General features: G+C 44.9%; 1 pseudogene; it reads left to right on the plus strand.

Annotated features, from left to right (window-relative positions):
* The first annotated feature begins 2,727 nt into the window (after positions 1-2,727).
* Positions 2,728-3,048, plus strand: LOC145337390 (large ribosomal subunit protein eL42-like; annotated as a pseudogene).
* The last annotated feature ends 4,022 nt before the right edge of the window (positions 3,049-7,070 follow it).

The following is a 7,070-nucleotide window of genomic DNA, read 5'->3' on the forward strand; positions in this document are numbered from 1 at the left end:
TGGCTTTGGCTGATAGGATTTAGGGAAATCCAAAGGCATTTTACTCTTATATTAGGAACAAGAGGGTGGTTCGAGGGAAAATTGGTCCTCTTAGGGACAAAGGAGGGGAACTATGCATTGAGTCTGAGGGAATGGGGGAGATCCTGAATGAATGCTTTGCGTCGGAATTCTCAAAGGAGACGGGCTTGGTGTCTTGTAATGTCTTGGAGGGAGCTGTAGACCAGTTGAAGGAAATATCCATTACGAGGGAGGAAGTGTTAGGGTTTTTAGGTAGCATAAAAACTGATAAAACTCCGGGGCCTGATGGCATTTATCCCAGGCTGCTGAGGGAGGTGAGAGATGAAATTGCTGAGCCTCTGACGCAAATCTTTGTGTCTTCTTTAGACACAGGTGAGGTCCCAGAGGACTGGAGGATAGCTCATGTTGTACCGCTGTTTAAAAAGGGCAGTAGGGATAACCCTGGTAATCGTAGGCCAGTGAGTTTGACATTGGTGGTAGGAAAATTATTGGAAAAAATTCTTAGGGATAGGATGTATAAGCATTTGGAGCGTTGCGATCTGATTAGGGATACGCAGCATGGCTTTGTTCAGGGGAGGTCTCACCTTACGAAGCTGGTAGAATTTTTTGAGGAGGTGACAAAAACGGTTGACGATGGACGAGCTGTTGGTGTCATCTATATGGATTTCAGTAAGACATTTGACAAAGTCCCTCACGGTAGGCTGGTAGAAAAGGTTAAGGCACATGGGATACAGGGACAGGTATCTAGATGGATTGAAAACTGGCTACGCAACAGGAGACAGAGGGTAGTAGTGGAAGGGTCCTTTTCTAGCTGGAGGCCAGTGACCAGTGGTGTGCCGCAGGGATCAGTACTGGGATCTCCTCTCTTCGTAATATATATAAACGACTTGGAAGAGGGCGTACGTGGTGTGATCAGCAAGTTTGTAGATGACACCAAAATGGCAGGATTGGCAGATAGCGAGGAGGATTGTCAGGTGACACAGCAGGATATAGATAGGCTGGTATATTGAGCAGATAGATGGCAGACGGGATTTAATCCTGACAACTGTGAGGTGATGCATTTTGGAAGGAATAATGCAGGGAGGAGTTACATGATAAAAGGTAGACCAATTAAGAGTATAGAAATGCAGAGGGACCTGGGAGTGCAAGTGCACAAGTCTCTGAAGGTGGCAACCCAGGTGGAGAAGGTTGGGCAGAAAGCTTACGGAATGCTAGCCTTCATAGGAAAGGGTATAGAGTATAAGAGCTGGCGTCTAATGCTTCAGTTGTACAGAATGTTGGTTAAACCGCATTTGGAGTACTGCGTCCAGTTCTGGTCACCTTACTGCCGGAAGGACGTGGAGACCCTGGAGAGAGTGCAGAGGAGGTTTACCAGGATGCTGCCTGGTATGGAAGGACTGGGTTATGTGGAAAGATTGGATAAACTGGGGCTCTTCTCCTTAGAAAGACGGAGATTATGGGGGGATCTGATAGAGGTGTATAAAATAATGAAGGGTATCGATAGAGTCAACAGTGGCAGGCTTTTTCCAAGATTGGAGGCAAATATCACGAGGGGTTACAAGCTAAGGGTGAGAGGTATAATTTGGATACTAGAGGGAGGTTTATCACACAGAGGGTCATGGGGGTATGGAATGCACTACCAAGTAAGGTGGTGGAGGCAGGCATGCTGGACTTGTTTAAGGTTTCCTTAGATAGACACATGAGTGAAACAGGGATGGAGGGTTATAGGAGACAGTTTTAAAAAGGGTCAGAGCCTCGGGACGATACTGGAAATCTAATGCTGCATGTTACTGTTTTGTCTCTTTTAATCCGCAGGTGTGTCGGTCCACCTTGTTGTCTAACGAGGGACATGCACACGGTGGGTCGTGCGTAGGCTGCTCTTGGATGTTTCGAGAGTGGCCTAGTACTTCACATCGTTGTGTGTGCTTAAAACTGGACCAGCAGATGGGCACCACAACAGCTCAGTGACTATCACTGCGAGCTGTGCAGATACATGGATTTGAGCCAGTGTCTGTGGGAGTTTGCACATTCTCCCTGTGGTTGTGTGGGTTTCCTCCGGGTGCTCCGGTTTCCTCCCACACCCCAAAGATGTGCTGTTAGGCTGATTGGTGTAACAAATTGTCCCTAAACTATTCTCCCCTGAATCTGGTTCCAATAGGGGTACCATACGCATACACACGGGTCAAGGTAGGTGTAGGAAAATGCTTTGTTACGATGGCGGCGAGGGCTCGTTGGGCCGGAGGGCCTGTTTTCCGTGTTGGGTTGTTCTTTGTTTTGTTTTTGTTCTAAGCACCCAGAGGAAAAACATGCAAACACGGAGAGAACGTCAAGCTGTACACAGTCACCCACGACAGCAACTAAATCCAGGTCCTCACACGGGGAGACTGCTGTGCTATTAACTGTACCACCACACGGCCCTCTCTGTCACCTCAGCAACTGTGTTATTTCACCGTGAGACATGATACCCAGGCCGAATGGTCCCTTGTTTCTGGGCCCGATGACCTCAAAACCTTAGTTAAAAGGACACGTGTTCTATGTCCTGCATGTTCATGGGAAGGAAGGAGAGGAGGGTTGTGTTGGCTGGAGTTCGGTGGATGTCTGCAAATAATCCTATCCTGGGTGTGATTGAAGACTCTCTATTGTTTTGAAATTGAAGAGGAACAGGGAGAGGCCTGAGCTTTTTTTCCGCTCACCGCCCGGTTTGGGAAAATGGTCAACGTACCAAAGACCCGGAGGACATATTGCAAAAAAAATCGGAGGCACCAGTCCCACAAGGTTCCCCAGTACAAGAAGGGAAAGGATTCCTAATACACACAGGGTAAGAGATGTTATGACAGAAAGCAGAGAGGTTATGGTGGACTGACAAAACCTAAATTTGGGGAAAAGGCGAAGACCACAAAGAAGATTGTGCTGAGATTGGAGTGTGTGGAGCCCAACTGTGGGTCAGAGAGAATGCTGGCCATGAAGAGATGCAAGCACTTTGAGCTGGGAGGAGATAAGCAGAGGAAGAGCCAAGTCATCCAGTTCTAAGCTGCATTCTTTGTTTGTTGGAGAACCAATTCACAATAAAACATCTCAAAAGTTAAAAAAAAACACACAGGGAGAGGCCCGAAAAGAAAATGTCGTTTGTTTGGTCAAGCCTGTGCCGACAAATGATACTTTTCTAAACTAATGATTTTGTTTTGCATCTACGCAGCCTGTATCCCCCTATTCCCTGTTTATTCATGTATCTATCTGTCAAGATGTTTTTGTAAACATTGCTATTACATCTGCTTCTGTCATCCCCTCCGTCAGTGAAATACAGGTACTTACCACCCTCTCTGTTAAGAAAAATCTTGCCTCTCTCATCTCGTTTAAAGTTTCCCCGTTATGACATTAAAATAAGTCCTGCAGCAATTGACATTTATACCCTGAGATAAAAAGACTCTGACAAGACATTCCGCCGACTGGTCTCATAATTGTGTAAACATCTATCAGGTCGATCCTCAGCTTTTACCAAAAATAATCTGTGGTTGGTGAGTAAAGTTGAACATTTTGAGATTGGAGCATCAGATGTGTTGCATGTGGTGAAGTTGAGGTTTGAAGGAAGGAATGAGTGAAATGCTAGATTCCTTTCTGGAGGGCAAGGGATGAAGACAGTATTCTGGGAAATGCAGCATAACGGCATCATCTTTTCAAACTATAGTGCGGGGAGTCAACTTCTGAGGTTGAGAAATCAATGTCAGAAGCTCAGACGTTGCATCATCCAAACAAACACACAGGTTAAGGGAACATTATTCAAAGGCTGTATAGAAGCAGACTAAGAGCAAGTACGGTCAATGTCAATTCGCAATTCAGGATTATAGTAAGTATTCATCCAAGTCTATTCGCTGATATTGAGATGGAGAATTCAGGAAAGGGAAGTCTCTTACATGAAAAGTGCAAATGTGAGTGGGGAACATCAAATTGATTTTAAAAAACTGATTGAAATGTGCAGCCTTGCCAGAAAGATGGAATGATAGAAACTGAATTTTCAATGTTTCTGATAAAGAGATGAGACAGCGACATAAGCAGACCAGAGACTGCTAAGAATAGAGGGTGATTTAAAATCAAACTGTTTGAGTTCAGTGGAAATTCAAGGATAATATGTGTCTTGCAATGTTTCCTCAGGGGGACTCAGGAGATTTTTAAAATGAGCTTCAGATCTCACATTCCATTATCCTAGAATTGTGCAATTATAGAATGTGTGCAGAGCGAAAAGAGCCCAAGAATGTGAATAACTTATTGAAATCGACGTATCTGTTAGTACACTTTGAATCAGACAGGGGAACGTATCCCGTGGTGTGATGAATTGCGCTACTGTGTCGGACAGATTTATTTTCATTTAATGGAGGGCGGGTCCGAAAGGCCATTGGTTTCAGAAAAAAAAAGGCTGATATGGAATATTCACACGAGGACAAAAAGAGATCTGACTGTCGTTTTGCGGTCGAAAGATTCTATTTGAACATCTATCGTCATTTGTTCACCCTATAAACAGACCACAAGTCATTGGGAAATCTTTTCTGTGTGTCCAAATACACTCTTCCCATTGCCAGCTAATCAGGACCATATTGTGCACAGAACAGGGGAAAACAACGAGACTGTGAATGTGTTGAGTCATCTCCCTTTCTTGGATTTGCCATTCAAGGCATTGTGTCTTCCCATGGTATCTCTTTTTACTGGAAACATTTTCCATTCTCCAAAACAGATTCAGCAGTTGAGGGACAGAGACTCTGTTCTGTCAAAAGTTAATCCATTTGTGTTGCAAAGATAGGCAACTATCATAGAGGTTGAGTTATGTATGCAGGATTGATGCATACTGTGGGGGTCACGGATGGCCGTTTCGACCCTGTTTGGGAGCAGAATTCATGATTAATATAACAGTTCTTGTTAAAGTGAAAAACTACATCAAATATTTGCAACTCATGGTGCACAGGATTCTTCTGTTTTGGATAATGGAACTATGTACACAATGTTTTTTTCTTCAAGAATTTATGCAAAACAATGGCATATACTATTTCTGTACTGCACCATTTCATGTGGTTTCAAATGGTTTGGCGGAGCTCTGAAGTAGGGATTGAAAAAAAAAGTGGTAGATGATTCGTTGAGTACAAAGATCTGAAGATTTTTATTCCAGTATTGTTTCACGCTACAAACGACAACTGGGCTATTTCCAGCGGAACTGCTGCTGTGTGGATGGTCAAGTGTCACGTGGATCTGTACCGTCAAAATCTCAGAGCAAAAAAGGGCAAGAGACAAGAGAAGCAGGAGTTGTTCGGGAGGACAAAATATTACAAATGATGCAGCACGGATTCGTTAAGGGGAAGTCGTGTTTGACGAATTTCTTGGATTTCTATGAGGATGTGACTCGTGTGGTAGACAGAGGGGAACCGGTGGATGTGGTGTTTTTAGATTTTTAGAAGGTGTTTGATAAGGTGCCTCATAAAAGGTTGCTACAGAATGTTCGGGTGCACGGAGTTGGTTGTAAGGTGTTAGCGTGGATAGAGGATTGGTTGTCCAATAGGAAGCAGAGAGTTTGTATCGATGGGTGCTATTCTGATTGGCGGTTGGTGACTTGTGGAGTGCCACAGGGATCGGTGCTGGGGCCTCAGCTATTTACCATTTATACAGATGATCTGGAGGAGGGGGCTGAGTTTAGGGTGACGATATTTGCTGGTGACACGAAGATGAGTGGAAAAGCAAATTGCGTGGAGGGTGTGGAAAGTCTGCAGAGGGATCTGGATAGGCTGAGCGAGTGGGCGAGGACCTGGCAGATGGAGTACAATGTTAGCAAGTGTGAGGTTATCCACTTTGGCAGAAATAATAGTAGGAGGGATTACTATTTAAAGGGTGAAAAGCTGCAGCATGCTACGGTGCAGAGGGACCTCGGGGTCCTTGTGCATGAGTCGCAAAAACCCAGTCTGCAGGTGCAGCAGGTGATCAAGAAGGCGAATGGGATGCTGGCCTTTATAGCGAGGGGGATAGAATATAAAAGTAGGGAGGTGCTGCTGCAACTGTACAGGGCACTGGTGAGGCCGCAGCTGGAGTACTGTGTGCAGTTTTGGTCGCCGCACTTGCGCAAGGATATATTGGCCTTGGAGGGAGTACAGAGGAGGTTCACTAGGCTGATACCGGAGATGAGGGGGTTGGACTATGAAGAGAGACTAAATAGACTGGGTCTGTACTCGTTGGAGATTGGAAGGATGAGCGGGGATCTTATAGAGACGTAGAAAATAATGAAAGGGATGGATAGGGTAGAGGTAGAGATATTCCTGACGCTTAGAAAGGATAGCAGGACTAGAGGGAACAGCCTCAAGAAAAGGGCGGGGAGGGGAGGCAGTTTAGATCGGAGTTGAGGAGGAACGTCTTCACTCAAATGGTGGTGAATCTCTGGAATTCTCTACCCGTTGAAGTGGTGGAGGCTGCCTCGCTAAACATATTTAAGTCACGGGTAGATAGGTTTTTGATAGACAAGGGAATTGAGGGTGATGGGGAGAAAGCGGGAAAGTGGAACTGATCCACTTCTGATCAGCCATGATCTTATTGAATGGCGGGGCAGGCTCGAAGGGCTAGATGGCCTACTCCTGCTCCTATTTCTTATGTTCTTATTTTCTTATTACTTATTCTCCATTTAAGTTCAGTATGTTCCTCAGTGGTTTTATTCGATGACAATTGTTTTAACGGTGTTGAGGGACTTAAGCATGTGTGAGTTTTGATGTGTTTTTTTTGGTTTTGATCTACAAGAGCGTGATCTGGAAACAAAGAGAGAGAGGGAAGGAGAGGGAAAAAATAATTGCAGATTTCTAGAGAGACAGACAGATAGGTAGAGGAATGTTTAGAGAGATAGATAAACAAAAAGGTAGGCAGACAAACAGACTGGCATACAGGCAGGAAGACTGTCAGACAGTCAGGTTGATAGACGGATGGATAGATAAATAGACAGATAACCAGACAGACAGTCAGACGCGGGTTGATGGGTTTTTGATAAGCGAGGGGATTAAGGGTTATGGGGAGAGGGCGGGAATGTGCAACTG

Source organism: Carcharhinus amblyrhynchos, unplaced genomic scaffold (genome assembly GCF_965287045.1).
Source record: "Carcharhinus amblyrhynchos unplaced genomic scaffold, sCarAmb.v2.hapA scaffold_47, whole genome shotgun sequence".
Lineage (NCBI taxonomy): Eukaryota > Metazoa > Chordata > Chondrichthyes > Carcharhiniformes > Carcharhinidae > Carcharhinus > Carcharhinus amblyrhynchos.